The sequence below is a fragment of the Nelumbo nucifera genome, chromosome 5 (genome assembly GCF_055504915.1).
Source record: "Nelumbo nucifera cultivar China Antique chromosome 5, China Antique-T2T, whole genome shotgun sequence".
NCBI lineage: Eukaryota > Viridiplantae > Streptophyta > Magnoliopsida > Proteales > Nelumbonaceae > Nelumbo > Nelumbo nucifera.
The window spans coordinates 50,308,527-50,332,665 of record NC_142653.1 but is presented as its reverse complement, the minus strand read 5'-3'; the positions used below and the strand labels follow the sequence as shown (position 1 = coordinate 50,332,665).

General features: G+C 40.8%; 1 pseudogene across 1 annotated transcript in view; it reads left to right on the top strand.

The window, feature by feature from the left end:
- Positions 1-23,150, top strand: part of LOC104588746 (eukaryotic peptide chain release factor GTP-binding subunit-like) — a 36,403-nt pseudogene extending 13,253 nt beyond the window's left edge. The window contains exons 7-12 of the transcript XR_016076347.1: positions 10,559-10,621; positions 10,732-10,887; positions 10,981-11,045; positions 11,957-22,417; positions 22,508-22,580; positions 22,665-23,150. The product of XR_016076347.1 is annotated as a eukaryotic peptide chain release factor GTP-binding subunit-like (transcript). The remainder of the gene's footprint in view (positions 1-10,558; positions 10,622-10,731; positions 10,888-10,980; positions 11,046-11,956; positions 22,418-22,507; positions 22,581-22,664) is intronic.
- Positions 23,151-24,139: the final 989 nt, after the last annotated feature.

Sequence of the window (24,139 nt, the reverse complement as noted above, 5' to 3'; positions counted from 1 at the left end):
TTGTTAACAGTGAAGTGTTGACTGTTGCATACATAGTGTTTGTAAAAAGTCCTCTTAGGTACTGTGAACTGTTTTTCTTTGTTCTCCTTGGGAAATTATTGTTGGGAACCAAGAATACATATTGTTTGGAGGCCTACTACTATTTTTCTTGAAGGCTGAATCAAGGTTTCTCCTCTTTGAAAGTGCTGCCACCGAACTTGGTTCTCACGGCTGTCAGTTCTGAACTGAGTTTTGTGTGTTGTTGTGTTTGCTATTGTTCAACTCAATCTGAGTTCCTTGAAATCAGATCACTTTTAAGGGCCTGCCGAAACCCTAATTGAAGTTGTTACATAATGGACTTCTCAGAAATTGAGAACAAGAGCACTGCTGAATATGGACATAATTTGGGAACTACAACTGATTCCTTGTTGGCTGTAACTACAGTTAAACTGGATGGAACCAATTATTTGGCCTGGTCACAATCCGTAAAAATTCATATTTGCAGTAGAGGAAAGTGGGGGTTTATCTCTGGGAGCAAGAAAGCTCCCCCAGAGGAGGATCCCTCTTATGAGAAATGGGTGCAGGAGAATTACACAGTGATTGGGTGGCTTGTGAACTCAATGCAGCCACAGATTAGCCAACATTACCTGTGGATGAACTCGGCTAAAGAAATCTGGGATAGTGTTGCAGAAACTTACTCCTAGAAGTTGAATGTTGCCAGAGCTTACAAACTAAGAAGTGATGTGAAGAATCTAAGACAGGGGGAGAAGTCACTTGCAGCATACTTCTCAGCCCTAAAATCTATATGGCAAGAGATTGATTTGATAGAGGCCGTGACATGGGATACCCTTAAGGATGCTGAAACATATAGGAAATTGGTTGAAAGGAATAGGGTCTTTGAGTTCTTGACAGGACTGAATTCTGAATATGACATTACAAAGCAAAACATCTTGTCCAAGGAAGATGTTTCATTGTCTCAAGCATATGCCTTGGTCAGCAGTGAAGAAAGCAGGAGGCAAGTGCAGGTTCAAGGGGTCAGTATCAATGATCATTTTGCAAATATGGGAATCAAACCCAAAGGGGTTACAGGAGCCCCCAGTGGCACAGGAAAGAAGGAGGTAGTGTGTGAATATTGCAAGAAGCCGAAACACACTAAGGACAAGTGCTGGAAATTGCATCCCAGTCTTGTCCCTATCCGATTCCAGAAGAAGAATGACAGTAGAAAGACAGGAAGTGCACATACAGCCACAAGTACAGATACAGAGTTTGAGTCTGCAAGTGCACAATTGGCAGCCATGAAAGCTGATTATGAGAAGTTTGGAAGGATGATCAGCCAGCTTGAAGGTGTAACTTCATCATCCAACCCTTCTGGAAGTCCAGCCACCACTGCATTTGCTCACTCAGGTATAAGGGCTTCTGCTAACCATGCATCTACCTCAGGTAATCCCAAGACCCCTTGGATCATTGACTCAGGTGCTTCTGATCACATGACCAACCTTTCCACTTTGTTTGTGTCATATGATTTGCTTCCTGGTCGTGACAAAATCACCTTAGCTGATGGTTCTCTTGCCCCCATTTCTGGCAAGGGAACTGTCAAGCCTACAGACTCTTTACTTTTATCTTCCACTCTTCATGTACCAAAGTTAAATACCAACTTGTTATCTGTAAGTAGCTTGACCAAGTCATTGAATTGTTGTGTAACCTTTTTCCCTTCTCACTGTGTGTTTCAGGACCTAAAGTCTCGGAAGGTGATTGGGAGTGGCCATGAAGCGAATGGAATATACTTGCTCGACACCCCTGGCCAATGCTTTGATCATCCCAAGAATGCTGCTTTCGGTTCTACTTCTTCAGAGTCTGTCAGTCAAATTATGTTGAGTCATTGTCGGTTGGGTCATTTACCTTTTTCTGCTTTAAGTCATTTGCTTCCTAAACTGTTTAAGGGAGTTAGTGTGTCCAGTCTCAGTTGTGAGTCATGTCAGTTGTCAAAGCATTGTAGAAAAAATTACCCTGTGAGCAATAAAAGATCCTCTTTTCTTTTTCATATTGTACACTCTGATGTGTGGGGGCCTTACCACTTATCCTCTATGGGGGGCTACAAATACTTTATCCTGTTTATTGATGACTTTTCTAGATTCACTTGGATATACTTAATGAAATCCCGAGATGAAGTCCCGAGACTTGTGAGGCAATTTCATGAGCTTATTTTGACTCAATTTGGTACCAGAATTAAGGTTTTCAGATCTGACAATGCAAAAGAGTATTTTGAGAAGAGCCTATCCTTGTATCTCTCTGACATGGGGGTTATTCACCAAAGCTCCTGTGTTAGAACCCCTGAACAAAATGGAGTTGCTGAGAGAAAAAATAGACATATTGTTGAAGTTGCAAGGAGCCTTTTATTTGCCTCACATGTTCCCACAAGATTTTGGGGTGATGCTGCACTTACTGCTACCTATCTCATAAACCGTATGCCATCCAGGGTTTTAGGGTTTAAATCCCCCTTCAGTCTTCTTCATCCAGATAAGGATCTCTTCCCAATTCCTCTTCGTGTGTTTGGTTGTACCTGTTATGTTCACATTCCAAGTGTGCAGAGACACAAGTTTGAACCAAAAGCCCACAAATGCATCTTCCTCGGTTACTCCCCCACACAAAAGGGTTATTGTTGTTTTGATCCAAAGACTGGCACCAGACATGTCTCTATGGATGTTACCTTTGATGAACCTTCTCCTTTTTATGGTTCCCCTCAAGAAGGACATTGTCAACAGGGGGAGAGTCTGTCACAAGTTTTTGCTCTTCCCCTTCCTGTCCCAGTTCAGTCTCCTGACAAATCTGTATCCTCACAAAATGAATCGAAGGAGGATCAGCCACTCCATTCCTCTTGTCCTAGTGCTCCTATTTCTTTACCTCCTCGTCCTACCCATAATCCCAAAGTGTATCAGAGGCAGAGATCCAGGAATGAGCAAGTGGTTTCCCTTACAACAGATGAGGCTCATACCCTCCCAATCACAGATGAGATACCAGGTACTGCTTCAGCTCCCTTGGAATCCCCCTTCCCAGATCTTGATGTCCCCATTGCTGTTAGGAAAGGAAAGCGGAAGTGTACTGCACACTGCATTTCCAAACACCTTTCTTATGACCTACTTTCCCCTTCATATTGTGCTTACCTCTCTTCAGTTGCTTCTAACCACATTCCTAGGTCTGTATCAGAAGCTCTTGGGATTCCAGAATGGAGAGATGCCATGCAGGCTGAAATGGATGCTCTACATGAAAATGGTACTTGGGAGGTGGTGGATTTGCCTGAAGGGAAGGATCCAGTTGGATGCAAGTGGGTTTTTACCATTAAATACAAGGCAGATGGGACTATTGAGAGGTACAGGCCAGACTTGTTGCAAAGGGCTACACACAGACATATGGGATTGACTATCTGGAGACTTTTGCCCCTGTTGCTAAGATGACATCTGTGAGGGTTCTTTTATCTCTGGCAGCTCACTTTGATTGGCCTCTCTATCAGTTAGATGTAAAGAATGCATTTCTGAATGGTGACTTACATGAGGAGGTCTACATGTGTCTTCCTCCAGGAATGTATGGGAAAGATATGCAAGGAAAGGTATGTAAACTGAAGAAATCTCTTTATGGCCTCAAACAATCTCCTAGAGCCTGGTTTGAGAGATTTAGAGCTGCACTTGTTAAATTCAGCTATGTTCAGACACAGTCAGATCATACTCTTTTTGTGAAGAAAAGTGGGTCTCTAGCAGTGTATCTCATTGTGTATGTTGATGACATTATAGTGACTGGTGATGATGTCTCAGGCATTCTGGGCCTTAAGTCTTTCCTCCGTACAGAATTTGAGATTAAGGATCTGGGGGAGTTGAGATATTTCCTTGGCATAGAAGTTGCCAGATCCAGGGATGGGATTCTTATTTCCCAGAGGAAATATGTCCTTGATTTGTTGTCTGAAACTGGAAAATTGGGTGCAAGACCAGCTGCAACTCCTCTTGATATGAGTCACAAACTTTCAGCTTCGGATGGAACTTTGTTGGAAGACAAAGGGGTCTTTCAGAGACTTCTTGGGAAGCTTTTGTACCTGTGCATGACTCGGCCAGATATTGCGTATGCTGTCAGTTGCATTAGCCAGTTCATGCATGCTCCTAGAGATACCCATATGGCAGCAGCAGAACGGATTTTGTGCTATCTGAAAGGCTCTCCAGGAAAAGGAATTCTATTTGCCAAACATGGTCATCTGAAACTCGAAGCCTATACGGATGCTGATTGGGCTGGAAATATTGATGATAGAAGATCTACTTCAGGGTATTGCAGTCTGGTGGCTGGTAATGTTGTCTCTTGGAGGAGTAAGAAACAAACAGTTGTGGCTCGATCCTCCGCCGAAGCAGAATATAGAGCCATGGCACATGGAGTCTCGGAATTGTTGTGGTTAAGGTCATTAATGGAAGAACTTGGGGTAGATCATGACAAACCCATGATGTTGTACTGTGATAATCAGGCTGCCATCAACATTGCTCACAACCCGGTACAACATGATAGAACCAAACATATTGAGGTTGATAGACACTTTATTCGTGAAAGAGTCTCCTCCGGTGAAGTGTGTCTTCCATTCATTACTTCTGACGGACAACTGGCAGATTTTCTCACCAAGGGCATTTCCAAGGCAAGGCTTCAACATGACACTGGCAAGCTGGGCATGATTAACATCTATGCTCAGCTTGAGGGGGAGTGTAGAGAAGATGGGCCGAATGGCCCATAGACAGTTAGTTCATGTTATGTTATGTTTCTCTCTGTTGTGGGCCTTATTCTGGGCCCATACTCTGTATTATTCTGTTTTTTGTATTTTCCTGCTCTCTCAAGGGCCTCTCTGTAATTTGTCAAAGATTAACTTATTAATAAGATGTTTAGAGTGTTAGAGAGAGGTTATGTTCGAACCTCTTACTCTCTAACACTCATTGCCGCCAGCTCTTCCTTCTCTACTTCTCTTGTTTGTTCTCTTTTCTGGTTTGCATCTAATCTCAAACAGTTCCACACATCAAGTGGGCTGTTTTTCAACTGAAACCTTTTCGCCTGTGGCCATGCTTAAATCCATTAGGATCCTGCTAGCTGTAGCAGCATACCATGATTATGAGATTTGGCAAATGAATGTCAAAACTGCATTCCTGAATGGAGATCTTATTGAAGATATCTATATGCAGCAACCGCAAGGCTTCATTGCTGCAAGACAGGAAAACATGGTATGTAAACTTAACAGATCCATTTATGGACTTAAGCAAGCTTCTAGAAGTTGGAACATCTGTTTTAACTCTGCTGTCAAATCGTTTGACTTCGAGCAGAATCCGGATGAACCCTGTGTCTACAGGAAGTACAGTGGAGATAAGGTTACCTTCTTGGTTCTGTATGTAGATGACATTCTACTCATTGGGAATGATGTAGGAATGTTAACTACGGTGAAAGTATGGCTATCACAACAATTCTCCATGAAAGATCTTGGAGAAGCCTCCTATATACTGGGTCTTCGACTCTATAGAGATAGATCGAAGCGGATAATAGGATTATCCCAATTTGCTTACATTGACAAAATAGTCAAGAGATACAACATGGAAAACTCCAAGAAAGGAAATGTTTCTTTCAGGCACGGAGTCACTCTCTCCAAGAAGATGTCTCCCAAGACTTCTGAGGAGATTGATGGCATGAAAGACGTTCCCTATGCCTCAGCCGTAGGGAGCATCATGTATGCCATGCTGTGCACTCGTCTTGACATAGCTCAGGCAGTGAGTGTAGTAAGCAGATTTTAGGCCAACCCAGGGCAGGAGCATTGGACTGCTGTGAAAAACATACTTAAGTACCTTCGAAGGACAAAAGAGTTTTGTTTAGTGTTCGACGGTAGCTCACTACAGATCCAAGGGTATACAGATGCCGATTTCCAGTCGGACCCTGATGATAGAAAGTCTACATCTGGACATGTTTTCACGATAGGATCGTGTGTTGTTTCCTGAATGTCAACAAACAGGTGTCCCGAGTAGAAAATTAACAGTCCACAACCCAAGCCGAGCACATTGCCATAAGTGAGGCTGCCTCATGAATGAAGGTGTTCATTCCTGAATTTGGAATTCAGCACATCACCCATTCCACTGTTGTACGACAACACTGGACCTACGGGAGGATGATGATAAGAGGTAGCATCGGCAGAGAATGTGGTAGACCCATTGACTAAGCCACTGTCACAGAAAGTGTTTGAGAAACACGTGGAAAGCATGGGACTCCGGCTAGTACCTGATTGGACCTAAGTGCAAGTGGGAGCTGTTAGACAGTTTTGTATGCCCTTAGCTTCAATCAGAATGATGTACTTTATGAGTTTATTGTAAATGAATAAAAGTGCATATTTGATTCATGTTCCCTTGGTATGTTTCTGTGTAATACCCTTAAACTGGACACTTAATGAGACTCGTGTTAGTTTAGAATGTTCACAGCCAGTGGGTCGGTCTAGGGAGATCTATCCTGACAAGGCTGACACTGTGGTGCCACCAAGTCGGTTGGGGTGGCCTATCTCAGCTACCAGGGTGAGACCCTAGGCACATACAGTGTAGGATTAATTGAATCTTTGAACTGGACCAGACTTTCAGTATTGCCCTGGACTTTGGAAATTGATGGGCAAAACTGGAAAGTTACACCCGACCCCTAGACTCGATTATGATACTGCACTAGGTGTCGGATTGGGCTGTCTTTGAAATACCATTCAGTGAGATCCTTAGCGGGGGTCAAAACCTGGGTATGTTGGGACTGTCTGAGAATTCATCTGAGTGGGTGATCATAGTGATAGGATCAACCCCTTTGTCGGACAAAGGTAATGATCGGGGATGCATTCTCACCGATGGAAACCAAGACTGCCGACAGTCGATTTCAATCGTTGAGATTTGTTTTCGCAAAATATATTTTATATGAGATATAAAAGTATATATACTATGGTTTCTAAAATGTTTGCAAGAAGGTTTTAATTCCCGGGATCCACATAAGTAGAGAGTGCAACACTGTTCCTTGCAGCCGAGGGAGAGGTCCTCTCTTGTCGGGCAGTGTATGATCATGATGGGTTGAGGGGTTAAGTGTAAGATCATTGAGGATAATACCTGATGGGCTAATCTTGCATCTGCCCACAGTCCCTGGGTGTTACAAGGTGGCTTGGCCCATGGACCACTTTGGGTAAGTGTTGGGCCCATAGAGTCCATTTGATGGGTTTCAGGGGGTGCATTGTCTTTAACAGTGTATTCGGCCAGGCCTTGTAACAAAGGCTGGGCCGAACCCATGTGGCTGATGTGTAGATCAATGCTTGGGTCCCACACCATACAAGGAAGCCCAACTGGGCAGTAGTTAGGAAGGTTAAGTGAGCACATAAGCTTAATGGGCCTAAAGCCCATTTCGAACTGGGCTATTTATTTAATTATTTATGGGGCGAATTCTGAGATGGATTAGTAGATAGGATAGGGTCTTGACCCTATCCACTCAGAGAGTCCAGATCTAAATATGATTCAGATCTAGAAACCTCCTAATGAGATTAGGAGAAAGCTAATCTAATCTGCAGATAAGATAAGGGTTTATCCCTATCACCTAAAGAGAGGTTTTATCCAAATATGATTTGGATAAGTTGCTCCTAATGGGATTAGGAGCTGATCCTTTAGATTAACAAAAGGAAGGAGGGGGTGGCAGCTTTGAAGAGACACACATCAGATTTTCTTCAGTGCTGAAATCACAAGAAGAGAGATTTCTGCACCTTGCGAATACTCTCTTGCCGCCTCCCTGTTCTTGCCGCCCTGTTTGCCAATTCGATCTCCAGTTGTGGGAGAAGTCAAGATTGGATCTTGACATCAGTTCTTGGAGGAAGAATTGATAGGAAGCTGTGCTCACGTGCCATCCTGCTGTTTCTTGCGAAGGACAGAGTTCTTGGAGAAGAACACTGCTGATTCTTCTCCATCCTGCACTACGCCATTTTCAGTGGGAGCAGTCTTTGGATCATTCCTTGGGCGTGAACACCTTCGTTGGGGGATATTATTTCTCCGTATCAGGTATAATCCTCCCCTACTCCTTTTGGTTCAGATCTGGTTCAGTTTAAGGTTCAAGAATGATCCTTGAAAATATGATTTTCTAAATAGGGAATGCGATTCCCAGTTGAAGGGAGAGAAAAATTTTTGAAATTCACCCCCTAATTCCGCAATCTTTGGGCGTCCATGGGATGGATTTCTCATCCTTTCATCCGTAGCCTTGATGGTTCCCTTACCAGAGATAGGGGCAAGTGAACCATCAGCTAAAGTGATTTTATCACGTTCAGGAAGCAAGTCATATGAAACAAACAAGGTAGAAAGATTGGTCATATGGTCAGATGCACCTGAGTCAATAATCCAAGGGATCTTGAGATTACCTGAAGTGGTAGCATGATTGGCAGAAGCCCTTATACCTGAATGAGCAAATGCAGAAGAAGCAGAATTTCTTGAAGGGTTGGAAGGAGAAGTCACATCACCCAGCTGACTGATCATCTTCCCAAACTTTTCATATTCTGCTCTCATGGCTGCCAACTGTGCAGAAGCAGACATCTCTTCACTATCTGTCCCGACAACTACATTTGCACTTCCTGGTCTTTTACTATCATGTTTTTTTTTTTTTTTCTGAAACCGAATGGGAACAAGATCAGGATGTAGTTTCCAGCACTTGTCTTTGGTGTGCTTCGGCTTCTTGCAATACTCACATATAACTTCTTTCTTTCCTGTGCCACCAGAAGTTCCAGCATCCCTTTAGGTTTAACCCCCATATTGGCAAAGTGATCACTAATATCAGCCCCTTGAACCTGGACAGTCCTTCTGCTCTCTTCACTACTCACCAATGCATAATCTTGTTACAATGAGACACACTCCTTGGAAAGAATATTCTGTTTTGTGATATCATATTCCGGGTTTAGTCCAGTTAAGAACTCAAAAACCCTGTTCCTTTCAACCAATTTTCTGTAGGTCTCTGCATCATTGGTGGTGTCCCAAGTTACAGCTTCTATTAGGTCAATCTCTTGCCATAGAGACTTCAGGGTTGAGAAATACACAGCTAGAGGCTTCTCCCCTTGCCTTAAATTCTTTACATCACTTCTCAATTTATATGCTCGGGCCACATTGAGTTTTTGGGAATAGGTTTCTGCAACACTGTCCCAAATTTCTTTTGCTGAATTCATCCATAGGTAGTGTTGGCTAATTTTTGGCTGCATTGAGTTCACAAGCCACCCAATGACAGTGTAATTTTCTTGCATCCACTTCTCGTAGGATGGATCATTTTCTGGGGGAGCCTTCTTACTCCCGGAAATGAACCCTCACTTTCCTCTACTACATACATAAATCTTTGCTGATTGTGACCATGCCAGATAATTAGTTCCATCTAGTTTGACTGTGGTAACAGTCAATAAGGAATCACTTGGAGTCCCCTGAACCAGTCCATATTCAGCACCACTTTTGTTTTCAAACTCTGAGGAGTACATCATGTAAACACTTCAAATATGATTTCAGATGACTTCTACAAGTATACTGAATGAGGACGAGCAAAAACTGAGTTCAGCCGACCACAAGAAGGCAATACACTGAGTTCAGCCGATCACAAGAAGGCAATACACTGAGTTCAGCCTTCAAGAAGTAATCAGAAACTTCTAGGCACTGTGCACTCAGCTGAAGTACCTTTTCAAATCTGGACTTCAAGGTAACCACCAAAGAAATAGCCAAGAAGAGTAAATACCAATTGGTATTGCTGAAAAGGCCTTTTTACAAACACAGTGTGGGCAATAGAGACAACCCAACTGTCAAAAAAGAAAAAAAGGCCTCAAGAACAGTTCGTACAGCCCCCCAAAAAACAGCCAAATATAAGTAACAATCCACAGCCTTGTTACAATGATGTTTAGGCAGTTTTGACAGTCCAAGAAGGAGTGAAAAACAGCCCAGAAATTTCTGGGTTAAACCGGATTCAATGGCAGCCGAATGTAGTACAGAACAACCAGAAATTTTCAGACACTTCAACAGTCCAAACACAGCTGAAAGTAACCCAGAAATCTGAGCACAACTTACAGTTTCGAGCTTCAAACCAGAACCGAGCTATTCCCCTTCCTTTTTTTTTCTCTGATTCTTTCTGGTCACCGAACCACTTCTCCAAGAGATTCTAGTCTTGGGCACTTCCAATGACCTCCAAGAATCAGGCAACACGAGCCTAAGCTTCCAGCCCTAGAATATTGAAGTTCAGGCCTGCTCTGATACCATGAAGAAAACTGAAGAGAGGAGAGCTTGAGAGTTCGGCAATGAGGGTTTGAGAATGAGAGTTTCGAACCTACTCTCTCTCAGCACCCTAACACTATTTTATTAAGATAGATTTGAATAATTACAAGGAGGCCCTTAGTTGGGCAATAAATTACAAAGAACTTAATATAGACAGGATGGGCCCAGAATAAGGCCCATTACAGAAAAACATAAATAACAAGAAAGAATAAACAGCCTATGGGCCATTCGGCCCATCTTCTCTACAATCATGTTAATTAATTTGTTTGTATATCTGTTTGTCACTCTAGGGTCACAAGAGTTATGTTCCGAACATGATTAGTGGAGCATCTCAAGCTGATATTGGTGTTCTGGTAAGCTAATGGTGTGATGTTTTTCTTTTATATTGCGTTAAAGTTTTTGGATGAGTATTTGAATTTCCCTACTTATTTTCAACTATAAATGTTCCTTCTGTGATATTTAGGTAACATCTGCACGTAAGGGAGAATTTGAAACTGGGTATGAAAAGGGTGGACAGACTCGTGAACATGTCCAACTTGCAAAAGACCTTAGGTGTTTCTAAGTTGCTCATTGTTGTCAACAAAATGGATGATCCTACTGTAAGATGGTCAAAAGAGAGGTGCTTTACAGGAACTTTGTTTTCTCTGCATTTTTTAGGTTTGAGTAATTTGTAATATTTCCAATGTGTCCTTCACATTTATTGCTTTCCCAGGTATGATGAAATAAAGTCAAAGATGATACCTTTCCTAAAATTGTCAGGTTACAATGTGAAGAAAGGTAATGGGGGGGGGTCCTTTACTGTTTGTTCAGCTACCATTGACATGGTTATTATTTTGATTTTCAAAAACATCCAATTTCACTTATAGATTAGAACAAAGGAGTCATCATCAGATCCATGTGTAACCATACTAGGTCCTATGTTCACCTGTTCCAAGTCTTATGATGTGTGGATCTGGATATAGCTTATTTTGTCCACATACTTCAACTTTCCACTTGCCTCTGGTATTTTTTATTTCAACTATAATTGTTATCTAAATTTTCAGTTTCTAGTCTACCTAGCATTTTTTTTTAGATCAGCAAGAGAATAAATGGCAGCCTTCTCCCTTGAGTAGGATCCAAATACATGTCTCTCTGATAACCCCTTTTCCAGCCAATGAAACCACTTATGAGCTTGCAGTTTTATGGGCCCACCTGAAAAAGGTTTTCAGACTGATTTCAAAAACCTTGCCTCTCTAATAGCAGACAAATTTATCCATGCAACAAATACATCTCCCCTCAACCATCCTATTACCTTGTGGTAATCCCCTTTAATTTCCATATTGGGGTAACTAATTGAGACAATCTATATCAACCCCTGAAGAAGAGCTAGCGCCTTAACCCAGATTGAAGTCCCTCCTCAATTGGACCTGAATTGACCATTAGGATACCACCATCTTGGTTCTATAAGGCCCAATAGAGTCCTTTCCCACAATCATCATCATCATCATTTCTTTTTTGGATTTTGGAGTGAAGGACAAAAATATTCGTGGGACTTTATTTTAAAACATATGCAGCTATGATGTTGAATATAATTGGTCTTTACTATTTAGTCTTTACCTTGTTACATGTGTGGCCATATGCTGATTGCTTGTGACAATTGTGAAGGTATTAAATGCTTGTGATAGTTAAGCTATTTCTTGTTTGTGCAGATGTTCAATTTCTCCCGATATCTGGTCTTATTGGCTCTAACATGAAAACAAGGGTGGAAAAGGGTGTATGCTCATGGTGGAATGGACCGTGCCTTTTTGAAGCTCTTGATGCCATAGAAGTCCCACCACGTGATCCTTGTTGAAAGCTGTTATTTGCCTAAGTATAGTACCGCAGGGGTACTATTGTATTTTTACCCCTTCATTTTTTTAGTTGCTGTCACCCTAGTATATATAACAAATAGCTGGTGCCGCCAGCATGCTTTTGACTCTCAAATCTTTCTCCTCTCTTCTTCTCTCTCTCTTCTTTCTTCCTCTCTTCTTTTCTTCTTTTCACCTACATCACTGCACTGATAACATGGTATCAGAGCCAGACCATTAGATCTGAAAAGGAGAGATCGCCCAGGCTTCCAAATCTGCTGCCACCATCTACAGTTCGAGTGATTGAAGATCTGCCGCCATCATCTACAGTTCTCACGCCTGAAGTAATCTCTCTCTTTCCCTCTTTTTTTCTTTTTTTCTGGTTGTGCGCCAGGGCAGAACCTGTATTAAGTCTGCTGATTGGATGTGAGGTGACCAGCACCTCTGTATTTCCTTTTTTGTGGGGTTGACTGACCCCTGAAAAATTTTGTAGGTCGGTGAAGACCTTTTATGTGCTGCGGTAGCAGCTTTTATGCTGAACCATAAGGTCAAGGTGACCTGTACTTGCTGTAACAGCATCCATGTTTGATGCGTAGATCAAGAATTGACCTGTCCGCCCTGTAACAGCACTGGTGTTTATCAAAAGGGGCCTGTTAGTGCTGTAACAACACCTGTGCTTTTCAAAAAAGGGGGGTAACAGCACCTGGTGTTATCAAAAAGGGGTTGTGTTTTTTGAAGAAAAAGGGGGGCTCCCTTTCTCCCTTGGTGTTAGCTTTTTTTTTTTAAAGTTTTGCCCCACTCTTAAGAGTCTTTTTTGAATCTGTAATCATGAGCGGTGAAGATTCTGTTACGTCCAGTGTTTCCTCAATGCAGAATGGAATGAGTGGAGGTGCGGACCTATCCTTTCCCATGGTTGTTATTCCTCTCGACAGTTTAAATTGTTTGGAATGGTCAAGAGGGATCAAGTTGTACATTACTGCAAGGGGAAAGATATGTTATATAAATGGGAGAATCAAAGAACCCAATTCTGGGAGTGCTGAATATGACAGATGGAACTAGGAAAACAACATGGTCATGTCCTGGCTTTTAGTGTCTATGCAACCCCAAATAAGAAGGAACTGTATGTGGGCTGAAACAACAAATGAAATCTGGGAACATGCAAAATGAACCTATTCTTAGCTGCATCACTATGCAAAGATTTATCAATTACAGGTAGAATCATCCACTTGTAAATAGGGGGAGAGGTGTCTTTCTGTGTACTACTCAGACTTGACTTTTGTCTGGAAGGAGTTAGATCATTATCAGACTGTGGACTGGAAGTGTGATGAAGATGCAAAATTATACAAGAAACTTGTATCTCAGCAGAGAGTGTTTGCTTTTCTACATGGCTTGAATCCTGCATATGAATCTATCAGAGTTCAGATCCTAGGTAGCAAGGATCTTCCCTCCGTCCAAGAAGTTTATGCTCTTGTACAATTAGAAAAAAGTAGAAGGAACTTGATGAACAGTTCTGGAGGGGATGCAGTTGGGTTGGCAGCAAAAGGAAGTGTGATTACAGGTGGTGGGAATACCTTTAAGAGGGTGGATTCTCAAAAAAGGGCGGATGACAAAGACAAACCGTGGTGTACTCATTGCCAGAAACCCCGACACACCCAAGATACATGCTGGGATCTTCATAGGAAGCCAAAATGGGCTCAAGATTTGAATAAGAAGCAAGGTTCAGATCTGAATAAAAAATTAGGACAGGCTAAGTACAAGAAAGAACACTGTGGCAAACATGGCCTCTCAGGAAAATCAGCCCCCCATTACTACTGTGACACCGACTCACTTCTCTGGATCTGACCCAAGGAAGAATATTATTAGTGACCATTTAGAGCTCTATGGTAAAGCAATTCATCAAATGGATGCTCCTCCCTCAACTTCATTTGTGTCTACATCAGGTAACTCTGCCACAACTTTCCATGCTGCATCTCATACCCCTGACACTCCCTGGATCATTGATTTTGGAGCGTCTAAACACATGACTGGTACGCCCTCTTACTTTCAAACCTATCACCTCCTTTCTGGAAGAGACAAGGTGAGACTAGCTGATGGATCATACACTACCATAGCTGGTCAAGGAACCATTTCTCTTCCTTTTGGCCTTACCCTCTCTGATGTTTTACATGTCCCAAAATTTCTCATTAATTTGTTTTTTGTTAGTAGTATTACTAATTCCTTAATGTGCTCAGTAACCTTTTTCCTTTCTTACTGTGTGGTCTAGAATCTGGCCTCGGGGAAGACGATTGGTAGAGGATGTATGGTGGATGGACTTTACATGCTAGAGAATAAGGCTGGTCTTCAAGTCACACAGTCTAAGAGTTAGTCCTGTAAGAGTCAGGTCTATTTATGGCATTGTCGTCTTGGTCATTTATCTTTTGAATCTTTAAAGTGGTGTTTCCAGAGTTGTTTAAGCCAGTGTCAGTTTTAGATTTTTCTTGTCAAACATGCCAATTGAGTAAACAGTGTAGAAATCATTTTCCTTCAAAGAATAATAAATCAGAATTTCCTTTCCACATTGTTCATTCTAATGTGTGGGGCCTTTTACTTTACCATTTGAGAATGGCTACAAGTATTTTATTACCATTATCGATGACTATTCTAGATATACATAGGTATATCCCATGCGGACCAGGGATGAAGTACCAAAAATTATCTGAGATTTTCTGCGGATGATCTTCACTCAATTTCATCAATCAGATAATGCCAAAGAGTATTTTCATAGTGATCTCATGGAATTTTTTGCTTCACGTGGTTCACTTCGCTGTAGCTCTTGTGCCTGAACACCACAACAACATGGTATTGCCGTAAGAAAGAACCGACACTTCCTTGAAGTGGCCTGGGGTTTACTAATCCATATGAATATCCCAAAACGATTTTGGCTTGAGGCTGTCCTTTGTGGTACCTATCTCATCAATTGTATGCCTTCTCGTTGGTTAGAGTGCAAAGCACCACATCAACTTCTTTTTCCTAAGGCTCCCCTTCTTTCCATTCCTCCTCGTGTGTTTGGTTGTTTTTCTGTCCAAAATCTGTCACCTACTCATGGAAAATTAGACCCTCGTGCTATTTCTTGCATCTTCTTGGGGTATTCTTTCACTTAGAAGGGATACCATTGTTTTGATCCTATTTCTCGGAAGTTTTCTGTTTCCATGGACGTCTCTTTCTCTGAGAGTGAGCCTTTTTTCCCTGTTTGTCCTCAGGGGGAGTGTAGGAATGAGGAGAAACTGGTTCAACTCCCTCATCTTTCTGATCCTCCTCCTTTTCGTGTCTTCTTTCGTTGTCACAAAGGCCAACCAAATTCAAGAGTTGTGGAGAACCTACAAGCTGTACCTCCAATGCCATCAAACTCTTCGGGGGCGGATCATACTCACTCAGGTATCTTGGTTCCTATTGATGTCCCTAACCCTATTGCTATTGATACCTCTGTTGCTAATGACCTTGACCTTCCTATTGCTCACAGGAAGGGTATTAGATCTTGCACCACTAAACAACCCATTTCCCACTTTGTTTCCTATGAATACATTTCACCCTCTTTTCGGGCCTTTCTCATTTCCATTGACAGTGTTCCTATCCCTAAGAATGTGGTAGAAGCTCTTTCAGTGCCTGAATGGACAGATGTAATGAATGAAGAAATTAATGCTCTACATAAAAATGGCACATGGGAACTAGTAGATCTTCATAAGGGAAGGGACCTAGTTGGATGTAAATGGGTGTTCATAGTCAAACATAGGGTTGATGGCACGATGGAGTGGTATAAAACTTGTTTAGTGGCAAAGGGGTTTACACAAGTGTATGAAGTTGATTATGTAGAGATTTTTGCACACGTTGCCAAGATGAACTCCATTAGAGTCCTTTTCTCCCTTGCTGCTAATCTTGACTAGGATCTACATCAGCTTGATATTAAGAATGCATTCTTGAATGGTGACCTTGAAGAGGAAGTTTACATGGTACAACCCCCTGGTTTTCGGGCTCAAGGTAATGAACAGAAAGTGTGCAGGTTGAAGAAATCATTATATGGGCTGAAACAATCACTGAGAGCCTGGTTCAGCAGGTTCCATGCAGCGGTTCAGCAGAAAGGATACAAGCAGTGTCAATCTGATCACACATTATTTGTGAAAAAAGGGGAAGAAAAAATTGTTGCTTTGATAGTATATGTTGATGATATAATTATCACTAGCGATTGGAAGGATGAAATCCAAAAGTTAAAGATTTTTCTTGCTACACAGTTTGAAGTAAAGGATCTAGGTCCTCTAAGGTACTTCCTTGGAATTGAAGTTGCCCGCTCACAAAAGGGTATCTTCATTTCCCAAAGGAAATATGTCCTATATCTACTCTAGGATACAAGAAAATTGGGAGTGAAGCCAGTTGATTCCCCTATTGATCCTAACCACAAATTAGGTGACTGCCAAGGTGAACCTATCAAGGATGTGAAACAGTTTCAGAGACTTATAGGAAGATTGTTATATCTTTCTATGACCCGCCCCGACATAGCTTATGCAATCGGTGTTCTTAGCCAGTTCATGCATGTTCCCAAGACCACTCACCTTGAAGCAGTAGAAAGAGTTCTCAGATATCTTAAGAAGTTCCCAGGTGCAGGCTTGTTGTTTCAAAAGCATGGGCATTTGAAAGTTGAAGTGTACACTGATGCAAATTGGGCAAGATCCCTGAATGACAGAAAGTCAAGTGGCTACTTTACCTTCATAGGAGGAAATCTAGTTACCTGGAGAAGCAAAAAGTAGAATGTGGTAGCTAGATCTAGTGCTGAAGCTGAATATCGGGCAATGGCTCATGGAGTGGCTGAAATTATGTGGCTAAAGAATCTGTTGAGTGAGTTGGGTTTTCTAGTGGACAGACCTATGACCCTATTCTGTGATAACAAAGCAGCTATAAACATTGCTGCTAATCCAGTGCTACAGGATAGAACTAAACACATCAAAGTCGACAAACACTTTATCAGAGAAAAGGTTGTCACAGGGGAAGTGTGTACTCCTTATGTCAGCTTTGAGGATCAACTTGCAGACCTTTTTACAAAAGGTCTACACTACTCACGGCATCATGATTTATGTGACAAGTTGGGCATGATTTACATCTATGTCCCAACTTGAGGGGGAGTGTTGAAAGCTGTTATTTTCCAAAGTATAGTACCGCAGGGGTACTATTGTATTTTTACCCTTTTATTTTTTTAGTTGCCGTCGCCCTAGTATATATAACAAATAGTTGGCACTGCCAGCATGCTTTTGACTCCCAAATCTTTCTCCTCTCTTCTCTCTCTCTTCTTTCTTCCTCTCTTCTTTTCTTCTTTTCTCTTACATCATTGCATTGATAACAATCCTAAAAGGTCCATTTAGGTATGAAATATAATTTATATAGTTTATTGATTAGTCTTTGTACTATAGTTGTCAAATCCTTACAATTTACAGTATAATTCACAAACCACTCAAGGGTTTGGGTTCAATTATTATGACTCGATCCTTTTCTGAAAAAAATCATATGATGGTTAAATGTTACAATATCGTATGCACAATATAAAGTTTGTCAAAAGTACAGTCTCTTTTTTCATTGTTTTGCTGGTTATGTAGATGCTCTCTCTTTTTATTCATTTCCTAATTGATAGTGCTTTTGCTCAATTATTTATTGCTCCATTATTCCCAAACTTGCAATGCAAGATACTTTGTTTTGATTCACTTTTTGACACTTACATTATTTTTCAGGTTCATTTCTTAACCAGCATAAAGTTGATTAGAAACTTGTATTTGTTGGACATCATGATAACTACTGCCAAGCTACCCTTATAACACTTTTGTGAAAATGTGGTCATGCTCAGAAAGGCATTGAAACATCCTAGAGGAGAATGAGAACAAACAACTTATAGTTCAAAATGTAAAACTGAGAATTTGTTTAAGGAAGAAATTTCTAAGACAGCCAGTTAAAGGAACTTCATCCCTACTAATGATTACTCAAACCATCGTGATACCTAGAATTCCAAGAGTTAGCAGCCTCAAATGAGTCTTATGGAACTTTGACTAAAATGACCATTTGTCTACCAATGATCCTACCAAAATCTAATCCTGAATCTTGACTCTGTGTCATACTTTATGTATTGGATGAAAGTAGGTGATGGACTTTTGGTGGATTTCCAAGGAGAGTGTCCTTATTGGGAGGATACCTGGATAGAGAACCTACAATTTTCCATTATATAAATCATATTTGCTTATGGTTTTTGAATGCCATAAATTATGATTCATCTCAGAGAAGCTCCAAACTCATTTTACCTATGGCAGTGGTTTCTTCCTTACACAAGTTGCACTTGTCTCTCCTGAAAAAGATCTCTTATTATCCTTTCAGGCTTCTTTTTTTACTTATGATGGAGGTGTTGAAACAGATAATAAGATAGGTATATTGGTGAAGGTGGGTTTAATTAAAATGTACACTTTTGCTAGAACTTTATCAATTCTTATTAGCACATAGACAGAACCTAAGATACTCAAGAGACTAGAAACGTCACATTTTAGAGGCTATATCAAGCGTTGTATGCTGATACTATTAGCAGTTTCTCATTAATTCCAAGCATTTAGCTTTTATTACGGTCTGTATTAAGACCAGAAACCCATTTGAAGCAATTGAATGCCTTTAGTGTTGTCCATAATACATATGGGATGTAGTGATCTCACACTATTCCATTCAAATGTGTGCTTCCCTAAGCATCCTCTCCTAACTCCCAGGTACATTTCCAAAATAAAAAGGAAAGGGAAGAGGAGTCTGCCCACCTGATGCATTTGTCTGTCAGAAAGAATCCTTTGTATGGGACCTAGGGACAATCACCAAAACATAAGTGATTATATATGCCCTTTCCTGCACTATATCAATTAATGTTTTTTTTTTGATAATTGAAATTTAATTCATTAATCAAGAGATATGTTACAAATAAGCCCAAAGAGAGGCTTGAGGTGCAGCGTCACTCTTAAGAATAAATATTAGAACTACATGAAAACAAGTAACCACTAGTAGAGAGATTATACACAATTACAAAGCTGCCCAGAACAGAGAATCCCTGTTAACCCCTTGTTTTGCAAGAGAATCAGCCATCTCATTAGGCAATCTTCTCACCAATTGGATCCTCACTATCATATTCCTTGTTAACCAAACCATCTTCTTAAGAAGATCTCTTAAACCCCAGACAGTCGAATCCGGATCCAGCAACCACCCCACAACAACCTGGGAATGACCTTCAATTATCAGGCTTTCTATTCCAAGTTGACTGGGTAGCTGAATCCCCTGTACAGAAGCTAGTAGCTCTGCTTTGGTAGAGTCTCCCCCCATCTCTCTCTCTCTCTCTCACACACACACACACATACGTACACCTCTCCCCCCCCTCTCTCTAGAAACAAGCAACTGCTACAGCCATTGTGGGACAACAGTGATGTAACATGGATAAAAGCAGCAGAGAATGGTGGCAGTACTACAACTTATATACACGTATGCATATTTTTATATTTATGAATGAGGTCGTAACCCTAAGAGTGGCATATTGATTGAGGTCATAACCCTAAGAGTGGCATATTGGGTCAAGACCTTGGATCTTTTCTCAGATTTTAAGGTTGTTGATTTTTTCAGAGCTTGGGGGGTTATAGCTGCCTCATCTTCTAGAAGACAGATAGTAGCAGTGGACTGGTCACCCCCACCTTGTGGCTGCTTGAAACTGAATTTCGATGGGAGTTGTGAAGGCAATCCAGGCTCCTCTGGAATTGGAGGGGTAATCAGGGATGAGGAAGGCAATATATGTGCTTTCTTCACAGGTCCAGTTGATCAAGGTGATGTGGCAACAGCAAAATTTTTGGCAGCTGTTTTTGGAGTTGAGAAAGCCAAGGAGTTGGGTTTTGAAAGGCTAATTATTGAAGGTGACTCCAAAATAGTTGTGGACTGGTTAAAGAAGGGAGAAGGAGTTTCTTGGCATCTAAGGAATGATCTTAGGAGGTTCAAATGGCTCTCTAGGGACAGGTTTATTCAAGTTAACTGAGAAGATCTGCCAACAGTTTGGCGGATGGTCTAGATAAGCAAGGGGTACAAAGACAGACTATGTTTTGGGCTTGTTGTAATTCTTGGGGGGGTTATACACATGGTGTCTAATTGTATCCTTCACAACTTGTTGTGCTGCTTTATTATTCTTATTGAAATCAATTTCTGAGTTATTGATGAAAGAAATATATTTTTTAACTTATAGTAACTTAAGTTCAGGACAAACCTGTTTGGAGATGTGCTAGAGAGAAACTGGGAGATGTAGAGCATTATGGAGGTGTGCTAGGGCTGCTTTACTTTGGACAGTTTGAGAGGAAAGAAATTACAGGATTTTTAATGATAAAGAAAGGGATATAGCTACTGTTTGGGAACGTGTCCTAATAAGGGCCATTAACTGGGCCAAATCTATGGACTTACTCTCAACTTTCTCCTTTGATGTTATGTGGAGAAACTGGGAATCTGTTGCAAACTCTTCTTCAGTTAAGGACAAACCTGTAGTAGACTGGAAGCTCCCAGAAAAAGGCTCTATAAAGCTCAACTTTGATGGCAGCAGCCTTGGCAATCCTGGACCTTTTGGTATTGGGGGTGTATTCAGGAATGAAGAGGGACAGATTGTCACCCTATTCTCTGGCTCAATTGGAGTGGGGGATGCAGTTAGTGCAGAGGTACAAGCGGCTCTACAGGGAGCACAAATTGCTAAAGAGTTGAACTTTAGGAGGTTGGTCATTGAAGGTGACTCTAAAGTGGTAACTGGGTGGCTGAAAAAACCAGAAACAGTGGCTTGGTCTTTTAGGGGAGAGATGAGGAGATTCAGGTGGCTTACCTCTAATCTCACTGTGAGAGTTCAGTGGGAGAGGTCAGAAAATGGACTGGCTGACCTACTAGCTAAGCAAGGGGTGAACTGGGATCACTTATTCTGGGCTCAATTGTAATTTTACTTTGTAATCACTTGTCAGTGTACTTTATACTTTAAACTTCATCTTAATAAAATTCTTCATTTATTCATCAAAAAAAAGTAACTTAGGTTGAATCAGTAGGAACTGAAACAAGTTTCAATCTGGATCAACTATGATGGCTATTGAAATAATCTACTCTGTTCGTTTGGATTATCAGACTTGCTCTGGTACCATGTTTTTCTTGGTAGAAAAGTTGCTGAATAGAAGAGAGAAGGAAGAGAAGAGAGGAAGAAAGAAGAGAAGATTTGGAGTCAAAAAGTTGGGGCTGGCGGTATAGCATCCGGACGCTCCACATTTCTTGAACTCGGCTTGCTCTAATGCCAATGAAAGGAAACACGAAACAAGGGAGGATCAGGAATAGAAGGAAGGTGAACCTGAGCATGTTTCTCCTCAACCCTACTACAAAGCCCTAATGATCTCAATTTCACAGTTAAAAAGGGAGAGTATTGGAGTCCATAGAACAAGGAAGTTGGACAGCATAAAGAGGAATAGGTTCAACAGGTATGCTAATGTAAATAGAAAACAAACGGCTGTGCCATTGAAGAGGCATGGAAATTAAAAAATAAAACCAAAGGACAAGGGGATAGTTCAATGGTGAGAGACCTTTGATCCGGATGGTTGAACTGCTGACCTGTTGACCTGGAGAGAATAGTGGTTCAACCTCCAGGCTGGGTTTTAAAACATCGATTACATGAGCATCTATAAAGTTGATAAATTGGAGATTACTACTTTTTTTTTGGTGGGGAAGGGGTGTTAAAGAAGGTTCAAGGGATGTTTGTTTTTAATCGGTCCTCTATTCTTTATAAATCTGAGGGCCTTATTGTAAAGATTGGTAGCTTCCTTGTTGAGATGGAAATCTTATGGCAGAACCTATTTAATTTTATGCTGATTCTCTATGAAGAATTTCAGAAGGGCCCATTGCTGCTTAGGTGTGCCCTTAGGGGGAAAACTTTTTGGCTGCTAAACTTAAAAGCTCATTCAAATGGATTCTCATCCAGCTAAGACTTCGGTTTACTCCCTTGATAGATTTATAGTGACTACACAGGAGACAGGACCTTGTATAGGGGTCATGAGGCCAGGAGTGCAGATTAAGGAATCCTAGTAAATGAATGATGTATTACACTTTTGACAAATTTTACTGCTATCTTAGATTTTTACTGCTGGTTACAAGGCAGTACTGCACATTCATGCTGTTGTTGAGGAGTGTGAAATTGTGGAACTGCTGCAGCAAATTGATCCAAAGACAAGGAAACCCATGAAGAAGAAGGTCCTTTTAGTGAAGAATGGTGCTGTTGTTGTATGCCGCATTCAGGTCAATTCTATAAACTATGGATTTAGAAGTTGTGTTTGCTCGAGTCAGGATGGTAGTTGCTAAGTTGTTTTAATAAAATGTGTTTCACAGGTTAGTAACTTGATTTGCATTGAGAAGTTCTCTGATTTTCCACAACTTGGAAGATTTACTCTTCGCACTGAAGGTAAGAAATAGGAAGTTTATTTGTTCTATGGAGACGCGTTACTTTGTATGTTGTGGTAGTTACTTGGGATAGTGTCTTGTACAGGTCTTCCAAGCACCAGACCGGCAATTTTGGTGTAAAGAGTAAGGAGCAAATGCCCGATATGCTCCCCTGAACCGGTTTCGAAAAAAATAAAAAAAAAAGTAAAAAAAAAACAGTACCGATACCGCCCGATATGCTCCTACCGGTGTATCAGGGGTATCAATATTTAGAACCTTGTCTGGTTGTCACTGTTCTCTTACCATAGATTTCAAAATTGAGAATCTATTGTTGATCTTTGTCTGTGCTTTCTGGCATCATGAGTGCTCACCACAATTGAGGGCGATATGATAGGAAGGGATATATGGCAACTCACCAACTACCAATATCCCTAGTTGAAGAAAGGAGAGGGAGGTAAAAACAAGACATAAATCAATTGTATATTTTGAAAATTTGAAAAAAAAATGAAGGACAAAAGAGCCACAAGCGCTTATTGGTGAAAAAGATCACCAAACATCCAATATGAAATAAATGTTTATTTTTTCAAATAAATACTCTCTTTTAAGCACTTATTTTTAATATAAGCACTTGCAAACATAGCCTAAAGCAGCTAAAGAATTTGCCTTGTTAAGCATCAAAAGGAAAAAAAAGGCAACTACCAATATCCCTAGTAATATGTATATGCATTTGCACATGGTGGTATTTCTAAGACAAAACTATTTATAATTCATGGTTAGTTTTTGAATAGTTACAAGTGGTCAGTTTCGAAGTCATATATGTCCTCTTTATGCCCATTTTATGTTTAGATAAGGGGGATAGAAAATGTCAAATGACAATTTCAGAAAGAAGGGGCATTCGCTCTTTTATAGGTAGTATAGATTTTAAGGTGGTCTCTCCTCCGTCTGGAGTAAAGTTTGGGGTTCAAAAAAAAAAAAAAAAATCTTGCCTGCACCTGGGTTGGGGGGTTATGGGTTTGGGGATGAACTGCTCCTTGTATTGTGTAACCTTGTGGAGAAAAAAAAGAAAGAAAGAAAGAAAGTGCAAGAAAGGGAATCAAAAGCTTTCCTACTAGTTGAACAAAATTGTTATAACAGTGCTCAAAAAAATAGTGAGGTACCTCCCCATATCACGTTGCCCCCTCCACATGTGTCTCAATGCTGTCTCTTGATTTTCATACATGTGTAGTCATTTGGAGTCACCGTGTTGCTTTTTCCATACCAATAGACAAGCTGAATCGGCACGTGAAGATCATCCCTATCCCACACCCTATTTTACTTTCACTCATAACAAATCTTGGATGAATGACTTACTCAACGTTTTAGAATTATGAATGTTTTGGAAGATTACCTCTGCTGAAAGTGGTGAATGCCCTCTCTATTAAAATGGAACCATAACAGAAGCAACGAGTAATTTGATTTTGCCGAGGATAGGAAGATGAGAACAAGGTGAAAGGTGTCGTTAGGTTGAGAAGACCAATGAGAATTTTTGCAAGGAGAGAATTTTGTGCATAATAATTTATAATTGAGAAAATGAAAGAGAGG